The following is a 15,442-nucleotide window of genomic DNA, read 5'->3' as shown; positions in this document are numbered from 1 at the left end:
TTACATATTGATGAGGTGTGGGGTCCAATATTATTGAAAACTTGCCCTTTTTGCTATACACATTAAGAAACTGACATCTGTTTTTGATTTCATTGGTTCAGGTACGACTCTATGTTTTTAAGTTTGTTTGTTAACTCTTTGATGAGTATGACAATTGCTTTCTCAAATGAACCCCAAAGATCAATTGCAATTTCAAGGGTACAAAAGTTCCTTCGATCGATTTTCAATTAACTCATTTTCTACTTTTTCTTCCTTCATGATTTTCTACTGTATTTTTGAAGTTTATTATGAATTGAAATGGGTTATTTTAGTGTCATTGCCAAATAACGTGGACATCTTACATAAGGATTATTTTAGTGTCATTGCCAAATAACCCCGAAGATCAATTGCAATTTAAAGGGTACAAAAGTTCCTTCCATCGATTTTCAATTAACTCATTTTCTACTTTTTCTTCCTTCATGATTTTCTACCGTATTTTTGAAGTTTATTATGAATTAAAATGTGTTATTTTAGTGTCATTACCAAATAACGTGGACATTAATTAATTGTAATATATATATATATATATATATATATATATATATATATATATATATATATATATATATATATATATATATATATATATATATATATATATATATATATACACACTGCATAAATAGAAGTCTCAAGCAATAGCTAATCCATTTCACCTTTAAAATCGTAAAACATTAATATATATATATATATATATATATATATATATATATATATATATATATATATATATATATATATATATATATATATATATATATATATATATATATATACACACTGCATAAATAGAAGTCTCAAGCAATAGCTAATCCATTTCACCTTTAAAATCGTAAAACATTAATTATATATATATATATATATATATATATATATATATATATATATATATATATATATATATATATATATATATATATATATATATTAGAATGAGATGAATCTTCAAATGTTCAAAGATGTAAACTAGGGGTGACAAATCGGGTCATCGTATCATGTTTTTATTTGACACGACAAAATTTTATGTAACACGACACAAAATCGTGTTTTTTTTAACTAATACAAAAACGAACCGATTAAAAAACGATAAACCTGACAAAAATCATATAATATAATAATTAGTTTATTTAACTAATATTTAATCATACATAAGACGACTACCAAGAAAAACACGAAAAACAAATGCTAAATCGTGTCAATTTCGTGTAGAATTTTGAATACGAACATGACACGATATCGTGTTTTTTACACGTAATACGAACACGAATTCGAATTTTGTATTTGCCCCAAATTCGTTTCGTGTCGTGTATTTTTGTCATGTTGTGTTGTGTTATCAATTGTGACCCCCTCTAACATAAATATTGAAATTGAGAAACGGAAGAAGTGGTAGAGATGTTCCGAACCTCCACTATAAACAATAGTTTAATAAATATTTCAAGCATAGAAAGTGAATTAGCGATCACTCTTGGATTCTATTTTAATATACTAGTTTATAACCCGTGAAACCACGGTTACAAAATTAATTAAACTTTAATAGTTAGAACACAAAATTATTAATTAATTATAATCGTTAATTTAAATAAATATGTGAAATTATATCACCTTATAATTTGTATTAGTTTTATTTTAACTTTTATTCCATTGTTATTAATTTATTATAATTAAAGTGAAAATATTAAAATTTGAAATAGATAATTAGTAGGTTGACAAGTGTTATGCATTAATTAAGAGGTTTAATAGGGTGATACATGATAAAAAATGAAATAAAATGTGTATTAATTAGAAGGTCTAATATGATAACGCATATCAAAAAGAGATTAAAAGCTATTATTTTATTAGAATAAAGATTATTGAATAAACCATTTAAATATACAATTTATTAAATGCAAAAATAGAAGTTTTACTGTTACAAATTTACATGTATCAGATGTCCCAAACAATTTATGGGCCGAATAGCCCGATCCATCCAAAATTAGGGTTCATTGTTCTGCGCTTCTTAGTATAAAAGTTATCGGCGCAAGTCCCTTTCCTTCAATACACCTTCACAATTTCTTTTCTATTTGATCGCTTTAGTTTATTATTCACAGCAAGTAGTGTGTTAATCTTGTTTCGACAATTTCCTTTTTTTTTTTCAGCAAATATTTGGTAGAGAAGTTCCAATGAGGAAGAATTCCCCAATAAAGATAGGAAGTGCCGTATGACACATTAAACAGCAGCGGATTACGGCGGCGCGTCGTCTCATCCACCAATTCGCAGGCCCTCCGATCCTAACCCGATCTTATGGGTTTGTTCGTTGGTCGAGGTTCGTGATTTTGCCGTTTCCGTTGTGTGTGTGATTTGGAACGGGTCTCTGAGGATTTTCTCTTCTCATAGTTTTTGAACAAAAGTTATGATTTTGAATTTAAAGGTTCGATGCCACGTCGCCGGTAGCCATAGTTGCATTGACCCGCGATGCTATGATTGAACCGATAACAAGCTTTTGTGTTTCGCATTTTTATAGGAACCTGTGAACTGATGATATCCGTTCATTCACAGAGCCGTTTTATGCGATTACAACTTTAAACGAAACGATGTATTTTTTCCTTGATTTGCTTTTGCAGTTTACTTATCTTTGTAATTAGGATTTCATTTATTTAGTTAGGTTTAAATTAATTTAATAATAAAAAGTTATCTAAATATTAAAATTCCATGTAATTATACCAAATTGCCCTCCTTAATTAAATTAAATGTCAGGATTAAATCTAATTAAAAATTTCAAGCAACGTATTTCTTCCTCGTTTCAAGTTATGAAGATTATCAATCGTTTTTAATCTTGCCTTAGGAAAGAAAGAGACTTTTGTGTTTAAAGTTGTCAAAATCTTTCAAAGTAGAGAACAACTATGAAACAAAAGAGCCACCCTGATAAATCTTAGAGAACAACTAATATTTTTCATATATGGATAATATTTTTTATAAATAGATGTATAATATTTATTTTGTAAGTTTATTATAAATATAATATTTTTTATTTAATATTAATGTAATGAAAAAAATATAGATTATATATTTGTGAAAATTAAATTTGTAGAAGGGTATGTTTGATAATCTATTGAAGTTAGAATGCTAAGTTAGAATGCTGAAATATATCAGGAATATATTTTTTTAAAGGTCAAAATGAAATAAAAAATAGAATAAGATTAAAGATGAGATTCTATTTATCTTATTTTTATCTTATTTTTACTTTATTTTTGGATGAAAAAGTAGAGGAGGTTGGAAATGGTTCCCTTACATTAATTGTTACAATTTTTTTTTTTTTTTTTTTTTTTTTTTTTTTTTTGTAAATGATTGATAACTAAGGTTAAAGACAATTAGAAATATCCGTAGATTTAGTATTTAATTAGGTTTAGTTTTTAATCATATTCTTTAGTAATTTCACATTTATATTAGTTTTAAATAAGTTTTTAATATTAAATTGTTTAATCTTGTATGTAAATTTTATAGTTTTAAGAGGACATACAAGTAGTTTGTAAACACATACAATACAAGTAATATTTAAAATTGGAAAAGTAATATTTAAAATTGGAAACCATATAAACGAAAATTTCCTTTTTTTAAATGTCTATTCAAATACTTACGTAGTATTAAAATTAAAATTATCATGTCTGGTTCCAATATGCAACATATTTTATTTTTGCAGATATTTTTTTATTATAGAAAAATATTGTTCTAGCCTAATATATTTTTTCTATTAGGCAATAATTGTTATGAAATATTAGTTTCTAAATGACGATTAGTTTCTTTATTTTTCATATAATTCTTTATCATTATTTAATACTAGGTGTGAGATCCGTATATTATACGGGTTTATTAAAAGTAAAATTTTAATATTAAAATATATAAACATGTTTTTCCATACAAAATGTAATCTTTTGGAGCATTTATGAAATAAATCAAATTGTTTGAAGTATTTATGAGAATATATTATCAAATTAATAGAATGATAACTATATATATATATATATATATATATATATATATATATATATATATATATATATATATATATATATATATATATATATATATAACCCATTAGAATTTATTAAAATTTTATTTTAAGAAGTGTGAAATTCTAAAAAAATGACAAATGGAAAATAATAATTTTAAAAATTTTAAAAAAATGACATGTGTCAAAATGAAGGAGAATATGACAAATGGCAAAAAACCTTCATTTATTAGTAACGATTAGGTTATACCCCGTGAAAACCACGGTTAAAAAAATAAATAAATTTTTATAATAAAAAATCATAATTATTAATCAATTATTTTTAATAAATTATTAATTAAGATATTTACATGCTTTTATTTTATATAAAATTGTAATCATTTATCCAGATAAATATGCAATTCATATATCGATGTTTAAAAATATAGTCTGGTTGTCTCTTTTAAAGTAAACAAATTGGCGTTTAAAAAAGTGTAAAACATTTATCAATTCTCGGTTTATATACTTTTACTAACTATGTATAAGATAAGTTTCAAAAAACATTTTTTTAAAATAATGTAAAATATAATTAAATGTCCCTATAATTTTTGTACTATTATAATTTTATATTTCCCACTAAATACTAATGAATCATATGTAAATCTTTGGTTTTGAAAATGAGTATTCTTAATGCTTAAATATTAAAGGATGATCGAAGTTATAATCATTTAATTTTTATTATCACTTTATAGTGATAAATTGAAGAATGATGGAAAATAGAGGATTCTATCAATACCACACATACCACAACTTACTCTAATGGACATAAAATAAAAGCCATAGTTTACGAGATCCAAACAACAACAAATCAACAAAAAATACTGGTCTATTTTATGAGTTTTAGACTAATTTCAAAGTGGAAAACATATAAGGGCCTAATTGAAGATCTTTGTGTTCATTAAAGCTTGATGGTTTATCCTGCAAATAGTAAGAACACAAAACCTACTTTCCGATTAAACATGTTTGTATGTAATGTTTTACAAGAAAATCAATAAATAGTAATAAGATAGCCAAAGAACTTGCAAGGTTCCGACATACATGCACAATTTTTAAACCCTACTTGAAAATCTAAAATTTCACTTGGTAATGGTTATGTTCAATCAAATTTGTAGATAGGGAAGAGGGGCTTACAAACACCCGATTTGAGGAAGAACATTGGAAAAAGTTATTATTATGACAAAGACATGGGAAGGGCCGACAACATCAGTTATATGAAATTAAAATAAGGAAGACAAACAAAAAATTACCTGCACATTAATTCCTCTCGAAGCTCCAATCAATGAAATGAATTAGAACAAGCATTAGCACAACACTGACCTTAATAATCACTTCCTTACATCTTCATTTCTTTCCATTTCCTTTTGAGGAATTCAACTCTTGCCTTCCATATTGACATTTTCAAGAAGATATGAAAGCATACAACCCATAAATAACCTATATTATGTAATCATCACCGTTTTCTTTGAAACTTCAGTAAAAAATTACATTTAATATTGTCCACGGTTCCCGGTACAAAAAAGTAATTACATTAGCCAAGGCATATAAATCCATAAAATCTTTATATAGTTCTTAATAAAAAGGATTTTTTCACTTTCGGACATGATAACTAAGATACCAATAGAATTAAACATATATACATGATAAATTGCACAAAAATACAAACAGATCTGCATTATGTTTGACTTTTATTTAATATAACATCATAAAACAAATAAATCTTAAGTATTTATTATATGTTTAATTTATGTGTTGTGTTTGTACAAACTAATGACATCATTATGCGGAAAGAAAAAGAACATCATTAAGCATCTAAAACACAATGTGGTTAAATACCTTACATTTATGGAAAACACTATTAACTTGTTTCTTTTAAAGCTAGTGTTGAAATGAATACCAGTCGATTAAGAAACTCACGTGGGCAGACCGATAGACCATGATAAACGATACTGCAAAAAAAGTATTCCCACTTAGATTTTTTTAAAATAAAACAAGAATGCAACATAAAGAAGTTTCCAAAACAAAGATGGGTTAATTGAAAAACTAAAGAGAGTCAATTTCCTCTTTGGCCAAACTTACCCATACCAATCTGCAAACCAATACAATAATAAGGTGATAGCAAGGTTAATATAACATCAACTTAACACTCTAATACTCTATAAAGGAAACATAAGACACTTACGCACAATAATGAGATACTAGTTTGTTAGCATGGCAAATAATATTAGAGATCAATAAACACAATATGAATCCAACCTCATCTGTCAAATCAATAACATAGTAGTCATGAATTCAAAATAAATTTTACATGTTCTTTCAAGCATTTCATCAAACAGTTGGTATGTATCTTCAATCCTCCCAACTTTGATACACAAAAAAGAATCTTGATAATCCAAAAATTAGTTTTATTATCTTTTCACAGACCAGTTTTGTTGAGAAAAAGCAAAACTGATCAATTTCCCGAATCTATTTTAGAGTTATGTGGTTGAAAATTAATAAAAAGAATCCAAAAATCCCCAAATCTGGGGTTTGATTTATGTAACAAAGAACTCCAAATTTTCAAGAGGACGGATAAACCAAGAAAGAGAATTGAATTGATACGAAGAAGAAGAAGAATAAGGTGGGAGAATGCTCATACCTTAGGTTTAAGAAGAAGGCGACAATTTTACTATGTTTAGACTATTATTTGGCTGATACAATGACTGATACAATGGTCTGGGTTTCGAAGGTCCGAATCGGACGACTGATGTTAGTGGGGGCAGTCGGCTGTGAATCGTGGACCGGTGGAAACAGTAAATAGAAAGGCGGTGTTGAGATGATTTATTGCTTTTTGCATTCGAGTTATGTATGAAATAGAAGAAGTCCTAGTCAACCAAATTCAAATTTAGATATGATCTGTATGCTGATTTGTTGCGATTTTTATGATATATTAAAGAAGGTATTGCTGATTTTAAGGAACGAATGTTATCAAAATGAATGGAGATATATATTACGTGATAGAGGTAGACTATACTTTGAGCGGGAAACAAAATTAAAAGGTGGCTATGAGTCTGACACGTGGCATCTTGTTTGTGTATAAAATGGACAAGTGACATTTAAAGGAGGTTTTTATTAAGCATGAAGATGAAGATTAGTAACAACTATCTTAGTGTGTTTTATGAGTGTAATAATGTACTCTTGTATTTATCTTTCATTTTGTTTTGGTCGTATAAATAGCGAGACATATGTATTAGAAAGTTGATGAGTTGATGATTTTTAAGATAAGTATTGAAATAAAAATTCTCTTTACTCTCATATGTTTCTTTTCTTTATAATTTATTTTCTTATTTGATCATATTTTATAACAAGTTATCATCACGATTCACCATAGACCGTTAACTCATTATCGTTCTTGTTATTTTCAGGTACTTATTTTTTTATAAGTTTATATGTACAGTGATTACAAATTATTTTATGAAATTTCTTAACTAATAATCTATTAACATACAAATCTTATTTTGATTAGTATTTTCACTATGGAAAACTATATTATGTGTTCTTGCAGACAGTGCAAGAATACATATCATTTTAGAAACATTTTACTTATCAATTAGAGAAACAAATGTTGATATAATAACAAGTAATGTAAAAATGATTGAAGGTTCCAGAAAAACGAATATGTTATTATTACAAGGGATAATAATTACAATTGGTGATATATTATTTTCATCAAAATCACTAAAGAAATTTATTAAGTTTAAAATGTATTCGATCTAACAGATATCATGTTGAAACAATTAATGATGATAATAAAGAGTATCTCAACATTACAAAAATGATATCGGGTAAGAAAAGTGTTTTGGAAACATTACCCGTATTGTCATTCGGATTGTATATATAAATATTAGAATGATTGAATCTCATGCTATTGAAAATAAAATGTATGATAACAACTTCAAAGTTTGTCATGACCGGTTGGTCCATCCTGGATTAATTATGATGTGTAGAATAATTAAAGCTTCAAGTGATCATTCCTTGAAAAAACAGAAAAATTTTCAAGTTAATGAATTGTCTTGTGATGCATGCTCTCAAGGAAAATTAATTTCTCATCCATCACTGTAACAAAGTTGGGGTGTGAAAGTCCTAATTTCTTAGAAAGAATTCAAGGGATATATGTGTATCAATTCATCCATCATGTGGACCATTTAGATATTTTATGGTTTTAATTGACACGTCAACTAGATGGCCACACATGTGCTTGTTGTATAATCGTAATCTCTCTTTTGAGTACATGCACAAATAATCGACCTAAGGGTACATTTTCCCGATTATCCAATTAAGAAAATTCAACTCGACAATGTTGGAGAATTTAAATCCCAATCTTTTAATGACTATTGCATGTTGATTGGGATAACTATTGAACATCTTGAGGTGCATATTCATATGCTGAGTCGTTAACCAAACATCTTCAATTAATTGCAAAACCATTACTAATGCATTATAAACTTTCTACATTGACATGCGAACATGCAATTTTACATGCACCATCGCTTATACACATCACGCCAAGTTTGTAACGCCCATAGATTCGTGTCGATCAATTTAGAGACAATAAGCATCAACAATGACTTTTTGATGGAAAATTATTTAGAATGAATAGTATTAACCAGGTTATAATATATGTCTCAGGGGTTCCATACATATAAAGAACGCATGAATCCGAGTTATAACGGAAAAATTATGACATATCGAAGTTTTACGACAAAACCGACACAACATCGGGAATCGTAAAAAGCGAGTTTGCGATAAAACACTTTTTAGCCTTAACGAGCTAAATGAAAGTAGTAGTATACATTAAACCGAGATCGCGTATAAAAAGAAACGTCCAAATCTGACTTCGTATTATGAAGTTATGATTTTTCCAAGATTTAGCATAGCAGTGAACGGTCTGAAATTCGAATTTTAGATCAACCTATTTTTAGTCCACACAACCTAAACAATAATCAAAGATCTCATTAATAAGAACTCAACGATATAAAGACAGACGAAAACAACGTCAGATGACAAAGTTATGAATTTTTAACGGATTATAACTATCCAAGTCTGTTAAAATATAACATTAAAAAATAAAAAAAAAATTAGCCGACATAGTCTAAATGAAAGTTGTAGAGTACGTCTCCACCTATGCATGGATATAAAGAACATCGAAAACGGAGCTCGTATGCGAAAGTTACGGAATTTAGAAGTCGAGAATGAGCTGTTGCGAGGAGGGTTACGTCGCACAATCTGGACCTTTGCTTGCTCCCCACGGCCTTGCTTCGGAACGCAACACGTTCCCCCTCGTACGCGCAGCGTAGCCCTCGTACGTGCAACGTACATTCGACGAATGCCCAACGTACCTACGCATACCAGCCTATAAATAGAATGCACGGTTCTCCTCAATTCTTCACATCTGAACCCTTCTCTCTCTCTCTCTAACTTCTCTCTAAATCTCTCCCAACCCTTAGTACTTCCCAAGTGCTAAGAGGCGAGTCTCGGTGCGCCAGAAGGCTCCGAGAAGAAGAGCTTTTCAGCTCAGAAGTTCTGCCCCTATAGAGCCCAGTTCCTAGCCAAAACTCCCGATAAGTGAGTTATGCTTACCCTACTTTAAGTATAGCTTATGTTTAAGTTTAAGATCGTTATTACGAACTTATAATCAATATATATATATATATATATATATATATATATATATATATATATATATTATAAAATATAATATAAAAAGTGTTATTATAATATCTTTGAACTACTTGCGGTACAGGGAATCTAGTTTGAAGGGTCGCATATGGTTGTTGGATTTCAGAAGTGCTATAATGCCAAAATGGTCATGCCCTCCGGTGTTTCATGTCTAGCCCCTGTCTGTACTTAGTGGTTGAAAAGTATTGTTTAACACTTATAAAACACCATCGCTCGTAAATACTCGCTATAAATATTAGAATAAATCTAGCGGTAATGATACCAGGTTTCGCTGAAGGAAAATAGAATTTTTAGAAGCGAATCGCTGCCCAAGTTTGGAATCATCACTTTAACAAGTGAGTGCATAGTTACTTTCATCTTACATATAGATATGAAGTATTTAATATGAATACATGCTATATGTGCTTATTATATGTGTTCCTGATATATATGCTAGATGAACGATTTATACGTATTTTACTCGATTTAAACTGTACATGTATTTTTATACCAATAAATATATTGGGTAAAGATGGGTTGATGAAAGATGATATATATGAAGAGAGATGACAGTTGGTATAGTATGATGAAATATAGGATGTCATAGTATGATAAAAGAAGTGGGCAAAGATAGAATGTCACGACTTTGGAATTGTTATTTTTACCAACAATGTAGTTATTTTGCAAAGTATAGGTGACAACTACTAGACTAATTGATGATAGTCCCGTAGAACACTAACAACTATGGACTTAGTGCCCTATAGGTGAACATTGGTAGCTATAGACTTAGTGCCTTATATATGAACGCTGATAGCTATAAACTTAGTGCCTTATAAATGAACGCTGGCAGCTATGGACTTAGTGTCTAATGGATAACACTGACAACTATGGACTTAGTACCTATTAAATAAATCCTGGCAGTGATAGACTTCATGCCTATTCCTTAAGACAATCCTCATGAATAAATATTGAAGATTAGATGCTTCTTAGGGAAGATACTTGAGAATAAAGAAGATAAAGGGAATGTGTAATTGGGTTAATTGTTTGATGATGAAACATAATAACTTTATTTTTGTGGGTTGAAAACCCTATGTACTCACGAGGTTTCCCAACCTGACCCACTCAGTTTATTTATATCACATGTCTCAATACGAAGACTCATTACACTGAGAGATTAAAGGAGATGTAAACCATTAGTGTAAATGAATGTAAGGTCTGTTTATGCTTATGTTTATGTATTAACAATGACATCCCAAAGTTATAATATAAAAAAAATACATTTCTTCAGAAATGATTTGATAATATATTTATCATGTTTTCTGGGAACAAATTCTGCGATATTATTCTTTAAAATGAATACTCTGATTTTCAAATAAGCATAAATAAAAATTTTAAAATGACCATGAATTTGGGGATGTCACAGTTAGTATCAGAGCATTAGTTTAAGCGAACTAGGAATAAGGATTTATTTATAGACTTAAACTTAGAATGCTAAGCGATGATCACGAGGAGTGTGTCTAATATATTTTAGGAAGTACACCTGAATAGACACGAGCACTAGCTCATTTAAGGAAGATGCCTTCATTGCATTACATGCTAAATCAATTGTGATGCTTTATGATGCCATTATTTGATCGAATCTATGGTTTGTTGCCGATTGGATTTGGAAACTTTATGTGTTCGAATTTCTAAATGTTTAATTACAGTATTAGAAATGACATGTAACTTTTTGTAATGATAACGAGATTTATACGTCTGATTCCCCTATCTAAATTCTCGTCACTGCACACCAAACATCTAATTTGGTGTATAGATTGAAATGGTGAGAACTCGCAGCGGATTAGGAAATACTAATGGAAACCAACAACCACGAGCGATTGATCGTGCACCAGAGGTAGCAGCTGCATTTGAGCCAATCACGATTGCAGGAGTCCAAACAATGATTAGGGCTATGATGGCCGAAAGGGATGAGATGAGACAAATGTTGCTTAATAGGGATGAACCTACTGTGCCTATTGTGCAACCTGAACTGCATGAATAACTATCAGAGGAGGGAAATTGCAATCGTACTGTGAGTCAAGTTAGACCCCAAGTGGTCAGGAGGAACGACCCGGACAGAAGGATCAACAGGGATGGGCGCATGTATAAGAACTTCTTGGGTGCTAAACCACTAAGTCTTTCTGGAAGCCCAAAGCCAGCGGAAATTATACGCTGGATCTCCGAGGGAAATGGTATTTGAAAGCTGCAACTGTAACGATTGGCAAAAGACTGTATTTGCAGTCAGACAACTAAAGACCAGAGTTTTGAGTTGGTGGAAGTTGTTGGCAGATACAATGCCATGGGGAGAAGCCATGCAAATGACTTGGGAAGCATTCATGGAGCAGTTGAAAATGCAATACTGCTTAGAGATAGATCTGATAGACCTAAACAATAAGTTTCAGAACCTGAAGAAAGGGAAGATGAGTGTTGATGAGTATGCCACCACATTCACCGAGAGGATGAAGCTACTCCCCTACTTGGTGCCTAACGAACTTTCCAAGATAGATAGATTTGCTAACGGATTACCAACAGACTTTGGCCCAACAGTCAAAATGGCAACTACTTTGAAGACAGTCGTTAGAGCAATTAAGAATGTAGAGACCCAGATAAGAGAACAGGGTCTAGAAAAAGATAACGCGGGAGAAAAGAGGAAGATGGAGGTATCCTCAAGATCTTATAAGAAAGGAATATTTTTGAAGTCCAACCTGGATGACCAAAAGTATGGAGCCAAGTGGTGTGAAAAGTGAAAGAAGAAACATTATGTGAGATGCGACGGAGAAGTGACTTGCTACAAGTGTGGGAGGATCGGTCACTATTACAAGGATTGTATGTTTAATAATAAGGCATGCTACGGATGTGGAGACAATGGGCATATGTCAAAAGATTTCCCAAAGAAAAATGAAGCAGCAAGGCCAAATGTGTTGTCGAAGCCGAAGGCAAGAGCAATCCAGATGATCCTCGACGAAGCAGGTAACAATGCAAGGGATCAGGAATGAGGATCTCCATATCCAAAGATCGGGATATGAAGCAGCCATATAGATAGTATTATGTGGTGTACCCTAATATTAGAGGCATAGTGTAGGGTGAACCTGAATATCTATGTAATCGTTCCAAGAAGTAATATAAACCTTCGTTATGTTATCTGAGTTAAATGACTATGTGAAATTCTTGTATGGTGACTTGGAAAACTGCGAGACAATACTTGAGACAAATATGAATAGGTGTGAAAGGTAGTAGAGGCATATACTACCAGAAGCACAAGGCTCACACTTGGATTAGGGAAAGACACAAAGTTACCAAGGTGCTAGTAATTGATTTTGTTTTGTTCATGTCTTTTGTTACCATCGTTGTGGTAATGACTAAGAAGATGATTATTATTCTGACCCTAGTGGTCATATCATATCGAGTCCGACTAAGATATGTATTCTAAGTGGTTCATAGAACCAAGTTCGATGTAACATTCGACTTAAGCCAGAAGATTGAAGTGAAAGATAATCGAAGCGATCAATAGAAGTATCACGATCGTTGTTAAAGTAAGAAGCTTATAGCTAGAAGTGCTACATGCTAGAACGTGATTATATCACATTAGAACATGAAGGAATGTATATTCCATTATGGAATTTTACTCTAAAAGACCCGAGTCTAAGCTTTGTATCATACGATGAGAGGTCATTAGAACATGACCCATCGATCTATTATGGTAATCGAAGGAAAGTACTTATCTTAAGTCTATTAAGAAGAAGAAGGAGTCTCTAATAAGGATCGATTTTTGTAACTCAAAGTTTACGATTGAAAGTATAACATAAGATAAAGAGTGGGTGCAAGATTGAGCACCGCCTGTAGTCAAGAAGTACAAGAGTAAGATACTCATTAGAAGGAACATAGGAGTTATGGTTATTACCTAGGATGAAGAGATAACTTATGAAGTCATCACACAAGCCTTGTTTCGTTGATGATTTCGCGACATAATCATCCCAATGGGGAGATAATTGTAACGCCTGCAGATTCGGTCTAGTTAATTTAGAGACAATAAGCATCAAAAATGACTTTTTGACGAAAGATTATTTAGAATTAAGAGTATTAACCAAGTTATAATATATGTCTCAAGGGTTCAGTACATATAAAGAACACTGAAATCCGAGATCTAACGAAAAAGTTATGACTTGTCGAAGTTTTACGGCAAAACCGACATGACACCGGGATTCGTAAAAAGTGAGTTTAAGATAATATATTTTTTAGCCTTAGTGATATAAAGAAAAGTCGTAGTATACGTTAAACCAAGATCATACATAAAAATTACGTCCAAATATGACTTCGTACGATGAAGTTATGATTTTTCCAAGATTTAGCATAGTAGTGCAGAATCCGGAATTTGAATTTTAGGTGACCCGATTTTTAGCCGTCACAACCTAAACGAGAATCGAAGATGTCATTAATAGGAACTCAACAATATAATGACAGAAGAAAACGGACGTCGGATGACAAAGTTATAAATTTTAATGGATTTTACCTCTCTCTAACTTCTCTCTAAACCTCTCCCAACCCTTATTACTTCTCAAGTGCTAAGAGGCGAGTCTCGGAGCGCTAGAAGGCTCCTAGAGGAAGAGGTTTTCAGCTCCAAAGTTTTTCCCCTGCAGAGCCCAGTTCCTAGCCAAAACTCCCGATAAGTGAGTTATGCTTACCCTACTTTAAGTATAGCTTATGTTTAAGTTTAAGATCGTTATTATGAACTTATAATCAATATATATATATATATATATATATATATATATATATAATATACAAAGTGTCATTATAATATCTTTGAACTACTCGCGGTACGGGGAATCTGGTTTGAAGGGTCGCATATGGTTGTTGGATTTCAGAAAAACTATAATGCCAAAATGGTCCCGCCCTCCGGTGTTTCATGTCTGGCCCCTGTCTGTACATAGTAGTTGAAAAGTATTGTTTAACACTTATAAAACACCATCGATCGTAAATATTCATTATAAATATTAGACTAAAATCTAGCGGTAATGATACTAGGTTTCGCTGAAGGAAAATAGAATTGTTAAAAGCAAAGCGCTGCCCAAGTTTGGAATCATCACTTTAACAAGTGAGTGCATACTTACTTTAATCTTACATATAGATATGAAGTATTTAATATGAATACTTGCTATATGTGCTTATTAGGGGTGTGCATCAAATCGCATAAACCGCCCGCACCGCACCACACCACACCGCATAATGCGGTTTTGGACGCTCGTGGTGTGATTTGCGGTTGTAATTTTCATAAACCACACTATGCAGTGCAGTTTACGGTTTATAGTTACTAAACCGTGGTTCAAACTGCACTGTGCAACACACACACACACACACATATATATATATACACACACACAACACGCTAGATGTTACCACTTTTAATACCCTTAATAATGTTTATGAAATTTCGATTGATAAACATGAGTCAAAATGGGAAACCAACTACAGTACCATAAGTTCATATTATAATTTTAAAATATTGTAAAATATTTTGATATTATGCATAAAGAAGATGCTTATACAGGCAATTAATATTTTCTCCGTAGAATATAAAACACCGTACACTTATTATGTTTAAAACTAAATTTAATATTTATGTTTATGAAACCGGAAAAACCGCAC

At 30.9% G+C, this 15,442-nt stretch overlaps 2 non-coding genes across 2 annotated transcripts; both read left to right on the top strand.

The window, feature by feature from the left end:
- Nucleotides 1-2,193: 2,193 nt before the first annotated feature.
- Nucleotides 2,194-2,262, top strand: LOC144999324 (small nucleolar RNA U49). Its single transcript, XR_013660835.1, has one exon. It is a non-coding gene; the product is annotated as a small nucleolar RNA U49 (small nucleolar RNA).
- Nucleotides 2,263-2,445: 183 nt separating this feature from the next.
- Nucleotides 2,446-2,597, top strand: LOC144999323 (small nucleolar RNA snoR2/U65). The gene has a single exon (XR_013660834.1). It is a non-coding gene; the product is annotated as a small nucleolar RNA snoR2/U65 (small nucleolar RNA).
- Nucleotides 2,598-15,442: the final 12,845 nt, after the last annotated feature.

This window comes from Lactuca saligna, chromosome 5 (genome assembly GCF_052625555.1).
Source record: "Lactuca saligna cultivar CGN05327 chromosome 5, ASM5262555v1, whole genome shotgun sequence".
Taxonomy (NCBI): domain Eukaryota; kingdom Viridiplantae; phylum Streptophyta; class Magnoliopsida; order Asterales; family Asteraceae; genus Lactuca; species Lactuca saligna.
The sequence above is the reverse complement of the archived record's forward strand: the minus strand, read 5'-3'. Positions and strand labels throughout refer to the sequence as shown.